This window comes from Triticum aestivum, chromosome 2A (assembly GCF_018294505.1).
Source record: "Triticum aestivum cultivar Chinese Spring chromosome 2A, IWGSC CS RefSeq v2.1, whole genome shotgun sequence".
Taxonomy (NCBI): domain Eukaryota; kingdom Viridiplantae; phylum Streptophyta; class Magnoliopsida; order Poales; family Poaceae; genus Triticum; species Triticum aestivum.
Window position 1 is genome coordinate 401528770 of NC_057797.1, and position 13774 is coordinate 401542543.

Sequence of the window (13774 nt, forward strand, 5' to 3'; positions counted from 1 at the left end):
TGTACTCCTATTTTATTAACACAGTACAGACTCAAACTACCATTTTCTTTCTTTCATATACGGGCTGACAGGTGGGCCCCATGGTTACCCGCCCCGATGGTGCAACACTAGTTGCGCCGCGTGGAACGTTTGAGTGGTCAATTGATTATGTCATCAACAAAATACGGAGTTGTGCGGGTGAGCCAGTGACCGTATAATCATGACATGTATTGTGACGCCCCCGATTCAATCGTACACTAATCATACACGCAAATGTGTATGATCAAGATCAGGGACTCACGGGAAGATATCACAACACAACTCTAGACACAAATAAAATAATACAAGCTTTATATTACAAGCCAGGGGCCTCGAGGGCTCGAATACAAGCTCGATACACAAGAGTCAGCGAAAGCAACAATATCTGAGTACAGACATAAGTTAAACAAGTTTTGCCTTAAGAAGGCTAGCACAAAAGCAACACGATCGAAAAGGCAAGGCCTCCCGCCTGGGACCTCCTAACTACTCCTGGTCTTCGGCGGCCTCCATGTAGTAGTATCCGTCGGCGGTGGCATCTGGCTCCAAGGATCCACCATCTAGTTGCATCAACCGGAAAGAAGAAAGAAGGGGGAAAAGGGGTAGCAAAGCAACCGTGAGTACTCATCCAAAGTACTCGCAAGCATCAGATCTATACTAAGTATGCATTTGTATCAAATGGAAGGGTTGTATCCGTGGACTGAACTGCAGAATGCCAGAATAGAGGGGGAAAGCCTAGCCTATCGAAGACTAGCATCTTCACGCAGCTCCGAGCATCTTGCAACATGTAGAGTAAAGAATAGCAGTTTATAATTGACAAGCATGTTGTACATAAATGCCCAGAGATCCTTCCTCGACTCCCTGCGAGAAAGCAATCCTAGAGCCACATATTCAAGTATCCATTTGTAGTTGTATAAGATCAGGATATAAGTCTGAACGTCCGTTACCGTGGACACGGCTATTAATAGATAATCTTCCCTGCAGGGGTGCACCACGTTTTCCAACACGCTTGATCACTCTGGTCGGACACACCTTTCTGGGGTCAATACTTGGCCTCGGAAGATCAACACGTCGCAGCCCGACCTAGGCTCAGCAGAGAGGTCCCTGCCGGTCTACCTCCTAAGCACTCCGGGGTCTGGGCCCATCGCCCGTTGCACTCCGAGTCATTGCGAGCAGGGCGGACCAGGCTCCACCACTACAGGATGGTGCCGGCCCAGCCGTGCCGCACTGCTGAACTGGACGTCTGACAAAGCTTTGGCTGATACCGCGACGTCGAGGCCCATAACTATTCTCACGTGGTGGTTGGTGCGTAAAGGCCAGAGGCCAACTCAGAACAAATACCCAAACCATAGTGTATTATTAGCTTGCGGAGATGAGCAGAGACTCACGATCGAAAGTGACCCCGTCGCCCCGTCTCGTGGACTTATGACAAGGGCCTAGAATGCCCGGCCGTGCCACGTAACCATCTTGCGGGTGCTCTCCGGGCCCGCCCGACTTCCACCAAGGTCTCAAGTAAAGTCATTGTAACCGTGTGTCCAGACATCAAGGGGAAAACCCGAGGAATCACCCTCGGTGGATTCCACTCAATGTAATCATCAAGGTGAACGTAAGAGGGACCACCCTCGAGGTTCACTCTTGAGGTGTTGAACGACAGAGCCGTATCGGGAATGGCGAAAGAGGAAATCACCCTCGATGACCATGACTGAATAGCTACACTACAGAATTATCATCAGGAGTGCATTATGAGGGATCACCCTCGGCACTCGATAGTATCTCTGCAGAGTCGAGCAACAAAAGGGGTGTGATGTGATGTGAGGTGTCGGGCTCTGGTCGTCGATCACGTCGATCGAGGCGTCGATGATGAAGCAGGGGCAACAAGGACAAGGTGGGGGTCACTGATGGATCACTAACCTGTTGGAAATATGCCCTAGAGGCAATAATAAAAGCATTATTATTATATTTCCTTGTTCATGACAATTGTCTTTATTCATGCTATAATTGTGTTATCCGGAAATCGTAATACATGTGTGAATAACAGACACCAACATGTCCCTAGTGAGCCTCTAGTTGACTAGCTCGTTGATCAACAGATAGTCATGGTTTCCTGACTATGGACACTGGATGTCATTGATAACGAGGTCACATCATTGGGAGAATGATGTGATGGACAAGACCCAATCCTAAACATAGCACAAGATCGTATAGTTCGTTTGCTAGAGTTTTCCAATGTCAAGTATCTTTTCCTTAGACCATGAGATCATGTAACTCCCGGATACCGTAGGAGTGCTTTGGGTATGCCAAACGTCACAACGTAACTGGGTGACTATAAAGGTAGACTACGGGTATCTCCGAAAGTGTCTGTTGGGTGACATGGATCAAGACTGGGATTTGTCACTCCGTATGACGGAGAGGTATCACTGGGCCCACTCGGTAATGCATCATCATAATGAGCTCAGAGTGACCAAGTGTCTGGTCACGGGATCATGCATTACGGTACGAGTAAAGTGACTTGCCGGTAACGAGATTGAACGAGGTATTGGGATACCGACGATCGAATCTCGGGCAAGTAACATATCGATAGACAAAGGGAATAGCGTACGGGATTGATTAAATCCTCGACATCGTGGTTCATCCGATGAGATCATCGTGGAGCATGTGGGAGCCAACATGGGTATCCAGATCCCGCTGTTGGTTATTGACCGGAGAGTCGTCTCGGTCATGTCTGCTTGTCTCCCGAACCCGTAGGGTCTACACACTTAAGGTTCGGTGACGCTAGGGTTATGAAGATATGTATATGCAGAAACCCGAATGTTGTTCGGAGTCCCGGATGAGATCCCGAACGTCACGAGGAGTTCCGGAATGGTCCGGAGGTAAAGAATTATATATAGGAAGTGCTATTTCGGGCATCGGGACAAGTTTCGGGGTTATCGGTATTGTACCGGGACCACCGGAAGGGTCCCGGGGGTCCACCGGGTGGGGCCACCTGTCCCGGGGGGCCACATGGGCTGTAGGGGGTGCGCCTTGGCCTAGATGGGCCAAGGGCACCAGCCCCTATAGGCCCATGCGCCTAGGGTTTCCACCATGGAAGAGTCCATGTGGTGGAAGGCACCCCTAGGTGCCTTGGGGGGGAGGGAAACCTCCCCTTGGCCGCCGCCCCCCTAGTAGATCTCATCTACTAGGGCCGGCGCCCCCCCTTGGCACCCCTATATATAGTGGGGGGAGAGGAGGGATTTCAGACCAGCCCCTGGCGCCTCCACCTCCCCCCGTTACATCTCTCCCTCGTAGTCTCGGCGAAGCCCTGCTGCTGTGACGCCCTGCATCCACCACCACGCCGTCGTGCTGCTGGATCTTCATCAACCTCTCCTTCCCCCTTGCTGGATCAAGAAGGAGGAGACGTCTCCCGTCCCGTACGTGTGTTGAACGCGGAGGTGCCGTCCGTTCGGCGCTGGTCATCGGTGATTTGGATCACGTCGAGTACGACTACATCATCACCGTTCTTTTGAACGCTTCCGCTCGCGATCTACAAAGGTATGTAGATGCATCCAATCACTCGTTGCTAGATGAACTCCTAGATGATCTTGGTGAAACGAGTAGGAAAATTTTTGTTTTCTGCAACGTTCCCCAACAGTGGCATCATGAGCTAGGTCTATGCGTAGTTCTTCTTGCGCGAGTAGAACACAATTTGTTGTGGGCGTAGATTTGTCAACTTTCTTGCCGTTACTAGTCCTTTCTTGCTTCAGCGGTATTGTGGGATGAAGCGGCCCGGACCAACCTTACACGTACGCTTACGTGAGACCGGTTCCACCGACTAACATGCACTAGTTGCATAAGGTGGCTGGCGGGTGTCTGTCTCTCCTACTTTAGTTGGAGCGGAATCGATGAACAGGGTCCTTATGAAGGGTAAATAGAAGTTGACAAATCACGTTGTGGCTTTAACGTAGGTAAGAAAACGTTCTTGCTAGAACCCTAATTCAGCCACGTAAAACTTGCAACAACAATTAGAGGACGTCTAACTTGTTTTTGCAGCAAGTGGTTTGTGATATGATATGGCCAAAGTTGTGATGAATGATGAATGATCTATATGTGATGTATGAGATGTTCATGCTATTGTAATAGGATTCACGACTTGCATGTCGATGAGTATGACAACCGGCAGGAGCCATAGGAGTTGTCTTTATTCTTTTATATGACCTGCGTGTCATCAAGAAACGCCATGTAAATTACTTTACTTTATTGCTAAACGCGTTAGCCATAGTAGTAGAAGTAATAGTTGGCGAGCAACTTCATGGAGACACGATGATGGAGATCATGATGATGGAGATCATGGTGTCAAGCCGGTGACAAGATGATCATGGAGCCCCAAGATGGAGATCAAAGGAGCTATGTGATATTGGCCATATCATGTCACGTTTATTATTTGATTGCATGTGATGTTTATCATGTTTTGCATCTTGTTTACTTAGAACGACGGTAGTAAATAAGGTGATCCCTCATACTAATTTCAAGAAGTGTTCCCCCTAACTGTGCACCGTTGCGACAGTTCGCTGTTTCAAAACACCACGTGATGATCGGGTGTTTTATTCAGACGTTCACATACAACGGGTGTAAGACAGATTTACACATGCAAACACTTAGGTTGACTTGACGAGCCTAGCATGTACAGACATGGCCTCGGAACACGGAAGACCGAAAGGTCGAGCATGAGTCGTATAGAAGATACGATCAACATGAAGATGTTCACCGATGTTGACTAGTCCGTCTCACGTGATGATCGGACACGGTCTAGTTTAACTCGGATCATGTAATACTTAGATGACTAGAGGGATGTCTAATCTAAGTGGGAGTTCATTAATAATTTGATTAGTTGAACTTAATTATCATGAACTTAGTCTAAATATTTTACAATATGTCTTGTAGATTAAATGGCCAACGTAGTCCTCAACTTCAACGCGTTCCTAGAGAAAACCAAGCTGAAAGACGATGGCAGCAACTATACGGACTGGGTCCGGAACCTGAGGATCATCCTCATAGCTGCCAAGAAAGATTATGTCCTACAAGCACCGCTTGGTGACGCACCCGTTCTCCCTGCAGAACAAGATGTTATGAACGCTTGGCAGGCACGTTTCGATGACTACTCCCTCGTTCAGTGCGGCATGCTTTACAGCCTAGAGCCGGGGCTCCAAAAGCGTTTTGAGAGACATGGAGCATATGAGATGTTCGAAGAGCTGAAAATGGTTTTCCAAGCTCATGCCCGGGTCGAGAGATATGAAGTCTCCGACAAATTCTTCAGCTGTAAGATGGAGGAAAACAGTTCTGTCAGTGAGCACATACTCACTATGTCTGGGTTGCATAACCGCTTGACTCAGCTGGGAGTTAATCTCCCGGATGATGCGGTCATTGACAGAATCCTCCAGTCGCTTCCACCAAGCTACAAGAGCTTTGTGATGAACTTCAATATGCAGGGGATGGAAAAGACCATTCCTGAAGTATTTGCTATGCTGAAATCAGCAGAGGTAGAAGTCAGGAAGGAACATCAAGTGTTGATGGTCAATAAAACCACTAAGTTCAAGAAAGGCAAGGGTAAAAAGAACTTCAAGAAGGACGGCAAGGAGGTTGCCGCGCCCGGCAAGCAAGCTGCCGGGAAGAAGCCAAAGAATGGACCCAAGCCCGAGACTGAGTGCTTTTATTGCAAGGGAAGCGGTCACTGGAAGCGGAACTGCCCTAAGTACTTAGCGGATAAGAAGGCCGGCAAAACAAAAGGTATATGTGATATACATGTAATTGATGTGTACCTTACTAGTGCCCGTAGTAGCTCCTGGGTATTTGATACCGGTGCAGTTGCTCACATTTGTAACTCAAAGCAGGGGCTGCGGAATAAGCGGAAACTGGCAAAGGACGAGGTGACGATGCGCGTCGGGAATGGTTCAAGGTCAATGTGATCGCCGTCGGCACGCTACCTCTGCATCTCCCTTCGGGATTAGTTTTAAACCTTAATAATTGTTATTTAGTGCCAGCTTTGAGCATGAACATTGTATCAGGATCTCGTTTAATTCGAGATGGCTACTCTTTTAAATCTGAGAATAATGGTTGTTCCATTTTTATGAGAGATATGTTTTATGGTCATGCTCCTATGGTGAATGGTTTATTCTTTATGAATCTCGAACGTGATGCTACACATGTTCATAATGTGAGTACCAAAAGAAGTAAGGTTGATAATGATAGTCCCACATACCTGTGGCACTGCCGCCTTGGTCACATAGGTGTCAAACGCATGAAGAAGCTCCATGCTGATGGACTTTTAGAGTCTCTTGATTATGAATCATTTGACACATGCGAACCATGCCTTATGGGTAAAATGACCAAGACTCCGTTCTCAGGAACAATGGAGCGAGCAACCGACTTATTGGAAATCATACATACTGATGTGTGCGGTCCAATGAGTGTTGAGGCTCGCGGTGGCTATCGTTATGTTCTCACCCTCACTGATGATTTAAGTAGGTATGGGTATATCTACTTAATGAAACACAAGTCTGAAACCTTTGAAAAGTTCAAGGAATTTCAGAGTGAGGTTGAAAATCAACGTGACAGGAAAATCAAGTTTCTACGATCAGATCGTGGAGGAGAATACTTGAGTCACGAGTTTGGGGCACACTTAAGAAAATGTGGAATAGTTTCACAACTCACGCCGCCTGGAACACCTCAGCGTAATGGTGTGTCCGAACGTCGTAATCGCACTCTGTTAGATATGGTGCGATCTATGATGTCTCTTACCGATTTACCGCTTTATTTTTGGGGCTATGCTTTAGAGACTGCCGCATTCACTTTAAATAGGGCTCCGTCGAAATCCGTTGAGACGACACCGTATGAATTGTGGTTTGGGAAGAAACCTAAGCTGTCGTTTCTAAAAGTTTGGGGATGCGATGCTTATGTCAAGAAACTTCAACCTGAAAAGCTCGAACCCAAATCGGAAAAATGCGTCTTCATAGGATACCCAAAAGAAACTATTGGGTACACCTTCTACCTCAGATCCGAAGGCAAGATCTTTGTTGCCAAGAATGGGTCCTTTCTGGAGAAAGAGTTTCTCTCGAAAGAAGTAAGTGGGAGGAAAGTAGAGCTTAATGAAGTATTACCTCTGGAACCGGAAAATGGCGCAACTCAAGAAAATGTTCCTGAGGTGCCTGCACCGACTAGAGAGGAAGTTAATGACAATGATCAAGATACTTCTGATCAAGCCCCTACTGAAATTCGAAGGTCCACAAGGACACGTTCCGCACCAGAGTGGTACGGCAACCCTGTCTTGGAAATCATGCTGTTAGACAATGGTGAACCTTCGAACTATGAAGAAGCGATGGCGGGCCCGGATTCCGACAAATGGCTAGAAGCCATGAAATCCGAGATAGGATCCATGTATGAAAACAAAGTATGGACTTTGACTGACTTGCCCGTTGAGCGGCGAGCCATAGAAAATAAATGGATCTTTAAGAGGAAGACAGACGCGGATGGTAATGTGACCATCTATAAAGCTCGGCTTGTCGCTAAGGGTTATCGACAAGTTCAAGGGGTTGACTACGATGAGACTTTCTCACCGGTAGCGAAGCTGAAGTCCGTCCGAATCATGTTAGCAATTGCCGCATTCTATGATTACGAAATATGGCAAATGGACGTCAAAACGGCATTCCTTAATGGTTTCCTTAAGGAAGAATTGTATATGATGCAGCCGGAAGGTTTTGTCGATCCTAAGAATGCTGACAAAGTGTGCAAGCTCCAACGCTCGATTTATGGGCTGGTGCAAGCATCTCGGAGTTGGAACATTCGCTTTGATGAGATGATCAAAGCGTTTGGGTTTACACAGACTTATGGAGAAGCCTGCGTTTACAAGAAAGTGAGTGGGAGCTCTGTAGCATTTCTCATATTATATGTAGATGACATACTTTTGATGGGAAATGATATAGAACTCTTGGACAGCATCAAGGCCTACTTGAATAAAAGTTTTTCAATGAAGGACCTTGGAGAAGCTGCTTATATATTAGGCATCAAAATCTATAGAGATAGATCAAGATGCCTCATAGGTCTTTCACAAAGCACATACCTTGATAAGATATTGAAGAAGTTCAATATGGATCAATCCAAGAAGGGGTTCTTGCCTGTGTTACAAGGTGTGAAATTGAGCTCAGCTCAATGTCCGACCACGGCAGAAGATATAGAAGAGATGAGCGTCATCCCCTATGCCTCAGCCATAGGTTCTATTATGTATGCCATGCTGTGTACCAGACCTGATGTTAACCTTGCCGTCAGTTTGGTAGGAAGGTACCAAAGTAATCCCGGCAAGGAACACTGGACAGCGGTCAAGAATATCCTGAAGTACCTGAAAAGGACTAAGGAAATGTTTCTCGTTTATGGAGGTGACGAAGAGCTTCGACACAGATCTGGATGACTCTAAGTCACAAACCGGATACGTGTATATTTTGAATGATGGGGCAGTAAGCTGGTGCAGTTGCAAGCAAAGCGTCATGGCGGGATCTACATGTGAAGCGGAGTACATGGCAGCCTCGGAGGCAGCACATGAAGCAATATGGGTGAAGGAGTTCATCACCGACCTAGGAGTCATACCCAATGCGTCGGGGCCGATCAAGCTCTTCTGTGACAACACTGGAGCTATTGCACTTGCCAAGGAGCCTAGGTTTCACAAGAAGACAAGGCACATCAAGCGTCGCTTCAACTCCATTCATGAAAATGTTCAAGATGGAGACATAGAGATTTGTAAAGTACATACGGACCTGAATGTAGCAGATCCGTTGACTAAACCTCTCCCTAGAGCAAAACATGATCAACACCAGAATTCCATGGGTGTTCGATTCATCACAATGTAACTAGATTATTGACTCTAGTGCAAGTGGGAGACTGTTGGAAATATGCCCTAGAGGCAATAATAAAAGCATTATTATTATATTTCCTTGTTCATGATAATTGTCTTTATTCATGCTATAATTGTGTTATCCGGAAATCGTAATACATGTGTGAATAACAGACACCAACATGTCCCTAGTGAGCCTCTAGTTGACTAGCTCGTTGATCAACAGATAGTCATGGTTTCCTGACTATGGACACTGGATGTCATTGATAACGAGGTCACATCATTGGGAGAATGATGTGATGGACAAGACCCAATCCTAAACATAGCACAAGATCGTATAGTTCGTTTGCTAGAGTTTTCCAATGTCAAGTATCTTTTCCTTAGACCATGAGATCGTGTAACTCCCGAATACCGTAGGAGTGCTTTGGGTATGCCAAACGTCACAACGTAACTGGGTGACTATAAAGGTAGACTACGGGTATCTCCGAAAGTGTCTGTTGGGTGACATGGATCAAGACTGGGATTTGTCACTCCGTATGACGGAGAGGTATCACTGGGCCCACTCGGTAATGCATCATCATAATGAGCTCAGAGTGACCAAGTGTCTGGTCACGGGATCATGCATTACGGTACGAGTAAAGTGACTTGCCGGTAACGAGATTGAATGAGGTATTGGGATACCGACGATCGAATCTCGGGCAAGTAACATATCGATAGACAAAGGGAATAGCGTACGGGATTGATTAAATCCTCGACATCGTGGTTCATCCGATGAGATCATCGTGGAGCATGTGGGAGCCAACATGGGTATCCAGATCCCGCTGTTGGTTATTGACCGGAGAGTCGTCTCGGTCATGTCTGCTTGTCTCCCGAACCCGTAGGGTCTACACACTTAAGGTTCGGTGACGCTAGGGTTATGAAGATATGTATATGCAGAAACCCGAATGTTGTTCGGAGTCCCGGATGAGATCCCGGACGTCACGAGGAGTTCCGGAATGGTCCGGAGGTAAAGAATTATATATAGGAAGTGCTATTTCGGGCATCGGGACAAGTTTCGGGGTTATCGGTATTGTACCGGGACCACCGGAAGGGTCCCGGGGGTCCACCGGGTGGGGCCACCTGTCCCGGGGGGCCACATGGGCTGTAGGGGGTGCGCCTTGGCCTAGATGGGCCAAGGGCACCAGCCCCTATAGGCCCATGCGCCTAGGGTTTCCACCATGGAAGAGTCCATGTGGTGGAAGGCACCCCTAGGTGCCTTGGGGGGGAGGGAAACCTCCCCTTGGCCGCCGCCCCCCCTAGTAGATCTCATCTACTAGGGCCGGCGCCCCCCCTTGGCACCCCTATATATAGTGGGGGGAGAGGAGGGATTTCAGACCAGCCCCTGGCGCCTCCACCTCCCCCCGTTACATCTCTCCCTCGTAGTCTCGGCGAAGCCCTGCTGCTGTGACGCCCTGCATCCACCACCACGCCGTCGTGCTGCTGGATCTTCATCAACCTCTCCTTCCCCCTTGCTGGATCAAGAAGGAGGAGACGTCTCCCGTCCCGTACGTGTGTTGAACGCGGAGGTGTCGTCCGTTCGGCGCTGGTCATCGGTGATTTGGATCACGTCGAGTACGACTACATCATCACCGTTCTTTTGAACGCTTCCGCTCGCGATCTACAAAGGTATGTAGATGCATCCAATGACTCGTTGCTAGATGAACTCCTAGATGATCTTGGTGAAACGAGTAGGAAAATTTTTGTTTTCTGCAACGTTCCCCAACATAACCAACCTATACTAAGCAGTTTAGGATAAGCAGGTAGGTAACAATAAGCAGGTACAAAAGCAGGTTATGCATCAGAATAGCAGAGAACAATAACAGTAGCAAAATCTAATGCAAGCATGAGAGTATAGAATGGGCGATATCAGGATGATCAAAGGGGGGGCTTGCCTGGTTGCTCAGACAAGAAGGAGGGTCGTCGTCCACGTAGTCGATCACAGGGGCATCAGCAGCAGTCTCGAGGTCTACCGGAGAGAAGAGGGGGAAGAAACAGTAAATACACGCAATCATATGCATAAAAAGACAATAAGTGGGGCTAGAGGTGTTATAACGCGGCGCTTGACGATACTGGCGAAGGGGGAAACATCTGGGATAGTTTTCCAGGTTCCGGACGTCTGCCAGAGAGATGAACCGGAGGGGAAAAGTTCAATGTTTGCTATGCCAGAGACGTGTGGTGGGCGAACGGACCGCGTGTTCAGATTCGTCTCGTCGTTCTGAGCAACTTTCATGTACAAAGTTTTACGATCCGAGCTACGGTTAATTTCCTATGATTTTCTAAAGTTTTAAATTTATTCTAAAATTCTTTTTACAGAATACACATTTGTCACCTAGCTCTACACTAGCCTGAGTGTATGACCAAAGGGGTCCAGGAGTGGTCCAGTCAGCAGAGTTGACCCAGTCAACAACCTAGCCAGAGCTGACCGGTCAAAGTGAACAGTGTCAGCGGGACCCAGCTGTCATAGACAGTAGCTAAAATTATTTTGGTTATTTATTTTAATTTCTAGGGGACCCGCATGTCATCTGTATGCATACTAATCTAAACACTAATTAACATCTAGTCTAAACAGGGGGTAGCTCCAGCGGCCATGGCCCAATCCAACCATTGGTGTTCTTGGGCACACACGCACGGGTGTGCATGGCGGCCACGGCCAACAGCGGCAAGAGCATGCAATCATGGGCAGCAGCAGCAACGTAGAGAGCAGCAGGCAAAAGCAAGTAGCAGCGGCAGCCAGCGGCGGGAGCAGCAGCACAGCAAGCCGCCGCGGAAGCAGAAGCAACAACAGCGAGGAGAGAACAATAGGGCGAGCAGTAGGGCAGCAATAGTTGGGCGCACTAGCGCGCGTGCGTAAGCACGTCTGGGCATGCTAGGCGCGGCCAGGAGCAGCAGTAGTACACGGGCGCGCGCAGACGTGGAGCTCTAGTGGCCATGGCGGACGGAGCTCATGGGGCGGTCACTACATCGACGGGAACTAGGGGAAAGGCGGGGGGGTCGGCGCTGCTCACCGCGGGAGGGCTAATGGCGAGCTCGTACCGGGCCGGGGACGACTGGATGCGACGACTTGGGGCGGCGGGATGGTGGAGGCCGAGGCGGAGGGAGCCGCCCGATCCAGTGAAGGGGAGCTCCCGGGCTCGAACCGAAGGGGGAACCGACGCATACGACGACAGCCGGCCTCCTGGACGCCTCCAGGCGGCGCGGGGCGGCTGGTGGCCGGGGAATCGACGCGGAGACGGCGACGATGGCGCCCGGCCGTTTTGGGCAAGATGGAGCGAGCGAGAGGGGGGAGATGGCGGGCAAGTGGGCGAGTGGGTGCGGCAGTAGGTGGTAGGAGACTGAGGCGCCGGAGGGACGCCCTTATCCCCTCACCCGTTGTTGCCGGCAACGGGGTCCGGCGGGAGCATGCGCCCGCTCGGTCGGCTTCCCCTGTAGCGAGGTTGAAGGCGACCGAGGGGGGAGCTGGGCCGGCTGGTCCATGTGGGCCGAGGCCCAATGGGACAGTGGGCTTCCCCCCTTTTTTTGGTATTTTCTTTTCCCTTTTTTTAAAAGAAACTTTCATGTTTTCTTTATTTTAAGGCAGTTAAACATTTTATAAAAATGTTGGCTCCTGACCAATATTATTCAAAGATTAAATGCAACAACTTGAACATTTTAGTTTTCATGTTTGACAAAAAAACAAAGTTTGAATTTAAACTTTGTTTTGAATTTGAATTGTGACATGGATCAAATGAGGATTAGCAAAAGTAATGTGATGACATGGCACCATTAATTTGGGATTACTATAGCTTAATTATCCGGGCGTCACAATTCTCCTTCACTACAAGAAATCTCGTCCTGAGATTTAAGGGGTGTAGTAAGGGGGAAAGACTCGAAAAGGACGGGGCTCAACATAAGATAGGTACCTGGGGGCTATCTCGCGTCGTGGCATAGCGGCATATCTCGAGTTGAATTTTAATAAAGTCATCGAGAGCAAGGTAACGAGGAGCAATAAGAAGCTTCAAGCGGATGGACAATCGTTCGATGTCTGAAACAGAGTGTGAAAGGGGTTCAGTGCATCAAAAATAAGTATTGCATCTGATAGCAGAACAGATCACAAGAAGGTGGCTCGTGAATTACATACGAAGCCAAGCATGAGGATCAATTTTGGAAGACAGAGATGTACAGGAGAGTCAGGTTTCGATCCTGTGGAACTGTGGGTTATGGGCCCACCATGTGGGTTAAAGGTAGGAAGGGCGCTAACATATGCGCGGTCATGATAGCAAGGTAGGTCAGATGATAGCCTGTCAGTTATGTTGGCAACAACATTGGTACCAAGGGCGAGGGACGAAGAGAACCATTTTCCTGCTCGTTAAGATGAGGCGGACCAATAGGCAAAGTTCTCGTCCATCGGCGGCTACCATAATGTCATCAACAATAGTAACAAGGTCTTACTGACAGAGAATGTACATCGAGGTGTTTACATAAGCAAGAAATTATCACTTCTCAGGTATGATAGGTTAGAAGAAAGATTAAACAAAACAAGGGAAAGGGAAGTGTAGACCCGAATCAGTTATCGGTGTTCTCGAGTGTGTACCAACTCAGAACACGTGGAAATTTTTGAATCGGCGAGAATAATAGTTGATTGAGAACTCATAAGAAGTTATGTAGTTCCGGGATATTCTCGAGATACCAGAGGGTAATACTCGAGGGTATAGCAGAACAGAGGTTGGACGGGTGAAATGATCTACAGAAGACAAGTACTTCCACTTGTCCAAAAAATGAAATCAAAGAAGAACAATCATGGTTGGAACCAAGGTTGCGAAGGACCAAACATAGATACTAGATGAACTTATCACAAGAGGATTATTATTATAACAAGAAGCTTCCATG